Genomic DNA, 8,940 nt, shown 5'->3' with positions numbered 1-8,940 from the left:
TCATATTCACCACCCCTATCACTTCTAACCATTTTAATGGTTTTACCAAGTTGATTTTCAACTTCTGTTTTGTAGAGTTTAAACATTTCTAAGGCTTCATCTTTACTTCTAAGTAAATAAACATAACAATATCTTGTGCAATCATCGATAAATGTTATGAAATACTTTTTGCCTCCTCTAGTTTGAATAAATTTTAAATCACATACATCAGTATGAATTAATTCTAGAGGTTTGGTTTTTCTTTCAACCGATTTAAATGGAGCCTTAGTTAGTTTCGCTTCTACACAAATTTCACATTTATGATTAGGATTAATTTCAAACTTTGGTATATGATCTAAACCAATTAATCTACGCAAAGCATCAAAATTCACATGTCCTAATCTACCATGCCATAAATTTGACTCAAGAATATAAACAAAAGATGTGTTATTCTTATTCATAGCAACTTTCGGTACAACTGTCATTACATTCAACTTAAAGAGACCATCACTCATGTATCCCGTACCAACATACATACCACTCTTTGTTAATACAAATTTATCAGACTCAAATACAAGCCTAAAACCATTTTTACTTAACAAAGACCCAGAAACTAAATTCTTCCGGATGTCAGGTACATGCAGTACGTTGTTGAGGGTCAGTTCTTTCCCTGATGTCATCTTCAAGATCACTTTCCCTTGTCCAGCCACAGTAGAAGTAGAAGAATTTCCCATGAAAAGTTGTTCACCATTTGCAGCCTCATTGTAGGTAGTGAACATCTTCTTGTCCGCACAAATGTGACGAGTTGCTCCAGTGTCAACCCACCACTCTTTGGGATTTCCAACCAAGTTAGCCTCAGACACCACAACAGAGAGGTTGATGTCATTCACTCCGTCAGAGATGTAATCCAATTCTGTTACATTGGCCTGATTGGTGGTCTTCTTACTTGTACTTCCATGATCCTTCTTAGGGCGGCGGCAGTCAGAAGCTCGATGTCCAGTTTTGCCACAGTTATAGCATTTTCCTTTGAACTTCTTGCTACTATCGCCTTGTTTAGGACCATCTCCAGTAAACTTCCTCTTTTTGTTATGTGGTTTATGAACTTGTTCATCCACATTAGCCTTGGACTCAATGGGATTTTTCCCATTCCTCTTTTCAGCCTTTCGGTTATCTTCTTCAATTCTTAATCTTACAATCAATTCATCCATAGTCATCTCTTTGCGTTTACGTTTTAAATAATTTTTGAAGTCTTTCCAAGCCGGTGGTAACTTTTCCACTAAAGCAGCGACTTGGAATGACTCGCTAAGAGACATACCTTCTGAATGAATATAATGCAAAATTATTTGAAAACTTTGAACTTGAGATATTACCGTTTGGGAGTCTACCATAACAAAGTCCAGAAATTTACCGACGACAAATTTTTTCGTGCCGGCATCTTCTGCCTTGTATTTCTTCTCCAAAGAATCCCACAATTCTTTTGCTGTTTTCAGAGGACTGTATACATTATACAGCATATTGTCAAGGCCATTTAGGATGTAGTTTCTGCACAAGAAATCTGAATGTTTCTAAGCATCTACAGCGGCAACAACTTGCCGATCACTTTCACCCTCTTTAAGTGCAGGAGCCTCTTCATGGAGAAACCGGGCCAAATTAAGAGTTGTAAGATAGAACAGCATCTTCTGCTGCCATCTCTTAAACTCGGTACCGTTAAATTTTTTCGATTTTTCTCCATGATTGATTGGTACATGAACATGGTTCTGGATAGGGACCGATGTAGGTGTAACAATAGGAGTACCACTGCCAGATGCAGTTTCAGTTGTAGTAGCCATAATCTCTAATTACAAAAATCAGAAAAAATTAAGAAAATAAATTATAACAACAAAATAATTTTATTTTCCTTGTTACTAAAACTAGAAAAATAAAATATCCCAAGAATTTTCTGTAATACCAAATAATATTCTGAATTGTTAATGACACCAGTATCGTACTACTAGTTGTTGTCAAAGAAAAGAGACAGTATATTACTACTATCTGTCAAAAAGCATAAATCACTATTTGTTTTTCCAACCAGAATATTAATTTGAAAACACAGAAAATTAAATACAATGAAGATACCCAAAAAGGAATCTGTCATAAGATTGTCGGACAATCTTCACTGTATTTAAAAAGATTAAATTATGTTGTGTACAAAACAACAACAAGAATAAAAGAAATAGAGAAAAGGAGAGAATTTGTTTGATTATAAAAATCAAACTCGAAATAAAAATAAATAAATAAAACCACAGATTTTATTTTGTTACAAAAACAAAAATAAAATCTGATTAAATAAACATAATAAAAAACAGAATAAAATTAAATAACTTACTTGGTTAATTTATTTGAATAACTTTTCTGATCAAGTCCAGTGTTTAACACTGTGTCCTTAAGACAGATTCGTCCTCTCCACGGTGTTTTCAGAATTTGGACGTCTATCTCCCAGGATGAAATGATCTTACCACAAACAATAGCAGGACTACAAATTGTTTGCCTTACGAACACACTAAGTGTTTACACTCTTTCTTTCGGAAATAAAATGCAGCAAGATGAAGAATATAATTTGCAGAGGATGGAGTACGAAAAATTTGAGTAAAATCCAAATGGGAGGCTAGTCTATTTATAGATGTAAAGGTGGCTTTTGGTTTTGAATTGAACAGGTATGAAACCTGTTAGATTCAAATTTAAACAGATTTGAATCTGTTTATTCAAACAGATAGAAACGGGAAGGGCTCTATTTGGATGAGCAATAAATCCAAAACAGTTTAATTCTGTTTGAAAACGGGAAGGGCTCTGTTTGGATGAGCAATAAATCCAAAACAGTTTAATTCTGTTTGAAAACGGGAAGGGCCCTGTTTGGATGAACAATAAATCCAAATCAGTTTAATTTGAATTCCGGATTTTATTTTAATAAAAAATAAAATTAAATTCAAATGTTTTTGACCCAAAAAGATTAGAAGCCCAACCCAACCACACACCACGCACCCGCGCCCCAGCCCAGCCCAGCCCGCCCGGACGGCTGGCGGCGGCGGCGCGCGCGCGCGTGTGGTGATTTTTGGGTCCAATGGGTCTAGCCCATTTTGCCCATAACCTCTCCCTCTAAAACACTTGGGTACCCCTTAGGGCACACCCCAAGTATCTCACCCTAAGCCTTATAAACCCTTTCAAAACTTCCCACCAAATCAATGTGGGACAAGCCAATTTACAACTTTAAGGAATTTCCACCATAACTCCATTTCCATGGAGCACACTTTGGCTTCAATTTCTCATTCACTCGGTAATGGTTTTGAGCAACCAAATATACCACATGAATCACAACGCGGCATAGAACGCGTTACCACTTTGACCTGAGTAAATCGATGCTCGGGGCCCACCTAAAAAATAGACCAAACTTGAGAAAAAATTCTAGTTTTACCCAGAATTTTTCCACCATTTCCAACAAAGAATAGCACATGTGGTTTTGTGTTTTTATCAACTTGTAGAGTGTTTGTAAATTTTGTTAAATTGTTTGAATATTTTGATGTACTTCAAGAATGACATCGTATGTTTTGTTCTTAAACCTGCATTGATTTTTCTACTTTCACCATCGTTGTTTTTTTTTTTTTTTTTCTTCCATTCCTCAATTTTGTGTTCCAAGTTTATTTTCTAGAAATCCAAACCACAACTTCATCATTATGTTTCCAATCTTTTAGTTGATGCTTATTTTCATTTAGGGGGATGTAGCTCGATTTTTCGTGCCCCTTTCGGAAGACGATATGCCCGTGGTTCTAAATCTGATTCCACAAGTGCAATGTGAAATAGAAAAACACAAAAGAGTCCAAATCTGACAAATCTTTTGGAAAATCGATTTTGAATCAAAATGCCAAATATGGACTGCTTTTCCAAATACAGAGTCGCCACCTAAATATTTTTAGGATATTTAGGAAACTTAGGACTCGTCCCAAAGACCACTTATCCGTCATCACCAAGCTTGTCTCAGCTCGGGAACTTAGGTATGCGAGAGGGAAAGCTCATGAATTGAGCACCCCCGCTCACCCAATCAAAGATCTGCCTCTACTAATCATAATGTGATTCTTATTTACATTATATGTGTAGACACCCCATTTTGGACTGACCTTAAGACTCAAACGTCATTGTTTGTGCACGCGGTGATTGTGCATGTTTGTGCTCATTTTGAGTGTCCGAAGTTCTCGGCTGAGTGCCTTGTCTTTGAGCCTCTTAACACTATGTGTTTTGGCCTTGTTTTTGGGCCAAACCTTAATGCCTCTTGCCTGGGGGGAGGGGGGGGGAAAGGCCTTGCCGGCCACTTTTGGCACTTGTAGGCCACTTGAAGTGGTCGGTCGGCTAGGGGAGGTGGCCGGCCGGCCACCTGAAGTGGCCGACGACCAATTTTTTCCTTTTTCAGATCTTTTGAGCCAGCTGCTGAGCACTGAATGCATCCTCCATACACGTGTATGGAGGGATTGTAGCCAAGCATTTGGCTTGACCCTCTATATAAAGGGAGGTCCCTCCCCCTTTTAGGGGGTTCAGAATTTTGAGGAGCAAAAATTCTCTCTCTCTAGAACTCTTTCTCTCTCTATATATATATATATATTTTTGTGCTTGAAGTGTGTTTTCTTCACATATTTGCAAAGAGACTCTTGATCAAATACCCTTATCTTGGAGCAGAGGTTTCTTAAGGCTTGTTTGGAGTTCCTAAAGTTGGTTTTGGCTAAGAAATTGTGTTGATTTGTTGTTGTGCTTCAAGGGTGAGAGTTACCCCTTTTAAACTTATTTTTGTACATTGGTTTGGCCACCCTTGCATGCTGTTTTTGACCTAGTTGTCAACTGCAAAAACCTCTATTTTTAAGTGTTGAAAATGGTAGTTTGAGGCCCTTTTGGGGTCAGGGGTGTTCCCCCCTCTTTTGAGACTTATTTGCTAAGCTTTGAGCCATCTTTTAAAGCCTTTAAAACAATATTCTTTTGGCCCTTTAACCACTGAATTCCGAAGGAATTTCAATGGTAGAAACTTGGTTTTGAAGTCCCAAATAGGAGGGGGTGGCCTCCCCTCCTTGTGTTTTATTTGCATGTGTTGATGGCCTAACATATGAGCATGTGTTTCTCCCTTTTTGTGGCTTAGTTCAAGTATGTTTTTGGCCTTATTTCAGCATATTATAACTCTGTTTTTGGCTGGTTGAGTCACTCCTTGCTTGCTTCTTACACTTGTGGTGTAATCATGCTTACTAGCTTAACATGCTTGACGTTTTAACCTATTATTCTAGCATGTGTTGGCTCAACTCTAGCATGTTTTTGGCCTTGTTTTGACATGCTTAAACTCTGTTTTGAGTGGTCCTTATAGCAATCCCGGTTCTTCCTCCTTAGGATGTGGTAATCCGGACTTGGTTTCGTAGATGTTAGTTGTGGGTTATATCTTGTTTCCGTCCTTCAATACTTTGTATTGGAGTTATAGGATGTTTTGGGCAGGTTTGTTACAGGTTGGGTGTGATTAGGAACAAATGGTTACTGCCCAGAATTTTGGTTCTTCGCTCGAGCGAGCCTTTTGTCGCTCGAGCAAACTCTGTGTTTTAGATCCTTTGCTTGAGCCAGGTTTCCTTCGCCCGAGCGAGAATTGAGTTTTGTATCTGGTGGCTTGAGCGAGAAGTCCTTCGCTCGAGCTTGCATCTGCGTCTGGTTTTGGACCTGAGAGTTGTGATTCTTCGCTCGAGCGAGCGAGGTCTATGTTTTGGGTTTCTTCGCTCGAGCGAGTATTCTATTGCTCGAGCGTGCTTCTGGGTTGCAGACCCAAAGCTTCGAATTGTTGGCTCGAGCAAGGGTTTCTACGCTTGAGCAAGGGTTCTTTGTGTCTGGTCGCTCGAGCGACCAATCCTTCGCTCGAGCGAGCCTGTGTTATATCAGTAGACAGCAGTGGGAAACACTTCACTTTTTTCATCCCTTCTTCTTCTCAAAACCCTAGATCCGTCCTCTCTCTCTCTCTCTCTATACACCTTCTCTCTAGGGTTTCATTTACTTCTAGTGAGTTTCTAGCCTAGTCTCTTTGTAAGAAAGATAGAGGGTCACGAGGGCTTCGTTTTAATCTGAAAAATCTTGGATTTGGAGCACTTTGGGTTTTGGTCATCTTCTCCATTTGAGCTCTTCATTTCGAGGTAGGGATAACCTACTCCATCTTATGAGTTTTTACATAAGCTTTGGTCATTTTGATTAGTTGGTATTGTTGGGTAATATTGGGAAAGTTTGGGTTTGTTATGTAATCTATAAAAGAGGGGTTTTCAAATATTAAAACCCATGTGTATGTGAGACATTGGAAAATGGAACTATTATTGTTAAATTGGTGAAATCAAGCCTTAGGGTTGATATTGAGAAAAGGGGAAAAATGCCCTAATTATTGAAATAAATTAATTAGTATAATTAATTTGGGAAAAATATGAAATTGAGTTGAAATCCATGAAATTGGGAAATTACGGGATTGAATGGTGTAATTGGATTGATTTATCACTCACCTATGTAAATGTTGATATTATATTTGTTTAATGCATTTATTTTCTGTTTAGAAATAACTGTTTTGGCCTATCGGTGGAGGATAGTTTTGATTGTTGTAGATACTGTATGTTGATTAGGGAAAACTGAAACTAATCGCATTGAATATGTCGTTGAACATGATGGTTGGAATAATTCATCAAATATGTGTATTGAGTGATCCCTGTATATGATAATTGTTTATATACTTGGAATATGTGTATTGTGTGGGAGGAGATAGGGGATGTACTCCATGGTTTGAGAGAAGATAGGGGATGGACTCTCAAACCTGTTTGGGAGGAGATAGGGGATGGACTCCATTAATACAGCAAACATGTGTATTAAATTGAAGTATTAATGCAGCAAATATGTATATCATTTGTGAAGAATGGAAGTGTCTTAATATGAGAATGATGCATCAAATATGTGTATCTATCTTGAAATATGGAAGTGTTGGTATATGAGTTATAGTCTCATTGAATTGTTCGGCCATGTTCTGAGCCATGTATATGAAATGATTTAGATAAGTAAAGGAAAGTGGAACGTAACATGGACATGATTGTCATGGAACTGTATTGTGATATAACCGGTTTATAAGTATTAACCGTCTATCAAATGCTATTCTTTTAGTCATTGCTTATATTTGGTTTAGTATATTTCTACTGGGCTTTGGCTCACCCTATACGGGACTTCATTTTCAGGTCCAGATGATATGCCACCTCCAAGGACTTAGCTTGGGAGGTTCTGAGGGTTGAAGACTCTTTTTTGTAGTTTTGTTATTTTGATGTTACATGTAAATTCAAGCCAAGGGCTTAATATGTATTTGAGTTAGCACTCACTTTTTTGCATCCAAGTGTTGACTTGGAAAGTTGTAAGCTCGTAGGGCATTTACTTTTGTTGTCAACATGTAATATCTGTTATAAGAATACTCTGATCAATGGAAGGATGTTTTATTCTCTTATATCAATGCATGTCAAAATTGTTGGGTTTTATATATTATTTTGAGGGCATTACAACTTGGTATCAGAGCGTACCAGGTTTGAATACTTTGGGTACGTATTGTCTCGCTTGTTAGAGACTTAGATGTAGTGTTATGTGCTTATGTGATAACATGCTTATGTGGTTGTATGGGTATGGGATTTAGTTTCTAGGATGTTGATTGGATCCTTGGGTTTCTGTGAGTCTTGTTGGAAAAGCACTTGATCAATGCTGTTTCTAACTGGAACTCTAGCAACGCCTCGGGACTGTCATTATCCAGAAATGAAATTCGTAAGTGCTTATGTGATTATGTGCTTACGTGAAATGAATTACTGTTGTCCAATGCATTAGGACGTGAGTGTTATAGCTTCGGCACATTTGTGAATGTGCTAACGTCTTTGTTACCTTTATTAGGATGTCAGGACGAGGACGTGGTAGGCGTAGTAGGGGTGGTAGGCAGGAGATGCCTATACCGGATGAGATTCCGGAGCAGCAGAAGGGTGTTGGTCAGGCCAATGTGGCCGAGCCAGTGTGTCAGCAGGCCATGGGTGCTTTAGCCCGCGAGATAGCAGGAACATTCAGGGAATCCGTGGGCATTCTCAGAGCTGAGAATCAGGTCTAGGCCCAAATTGTTGATGCAGGGCCTTCTTTTCTGAAGAGGGAGTTTTTTCGATCTAATCCAGACGAGTTTGTCGATGATCCGAAAGAGCCATTGAAGGCTGATGAGTGGCTCGAGTAGATGACTAAGACATTTGAGATGCTTGGCATCGAAGACAGGGCCTTGAAGGTGACCATGGCGTCTTTCCAGCTGAAGGGAGATGCGGGTTAATGGTGGAAGTTTGTGAGGGGCCGTATTGGAGGGACTTGTAATTAATTGGCTTAGCATAGTTAATTAATTGATTTGTAATAATTAGCTTAGCTTAGAGTAGCTTAGCTTATCTATTCGGACCCTCCTTCGCGAGGGCGTATTATTGTAATAAGCGTGCATGTGTGTGTGCATGTCTTCCAACCCCACGTCTTTCTCCCTTTTACTTAACCACTTTCGATGGTTAGTTTTAGGGTATTTTTCAATTAGCATACCTTATGCTTTGCATGTTTGCATCCATTCATTTGTCTTGCATGCACTGGGCTTGGCGCATCATTCAAACTGCGTTGTATGTCAATACTTATTTGAATACGTGTATCAAATTGTTTCATTCATATGCCATCTTAGATAGCCAAGCCTATTTAGTTGCATTTTTGCATGTGTTGCATTAGGCATCTTGTGTAGTTAGGATCATGCATATTTCTAACTAGCTTTTGTTTTGGCTCGGAGTACACTGTAAGTTTTACGCTTTAGCATACTTGCATAAGTGTGAGTGTTGCTATGATAGCATGCTTGCCATGAGGCTATTTGCTTAGATGATTACCTGCATAAATGCCTATGGGTGAAGGCTT

The sequence above is a fragment of the Camellia sinensis genome, chromosome 4, assembly GCF_055761805.1.
Source record: "Camellia sinensis isolate YWXY chromosome 4, ASM5576180v1, whole genome shotgun sequence".
Classification (NCBI taxonomy): domain Eukaryota; kingdom Viridiplantae; phylum Streptophyta; class Magnoliopsida; order Ericales; family Theaceae; genus Camellia; species Camellia sinensis.
The sequence above is the reverse complement of the archived record's forward strand: the minus strand, read 5'-3'. Positions refer to the sequence as shown.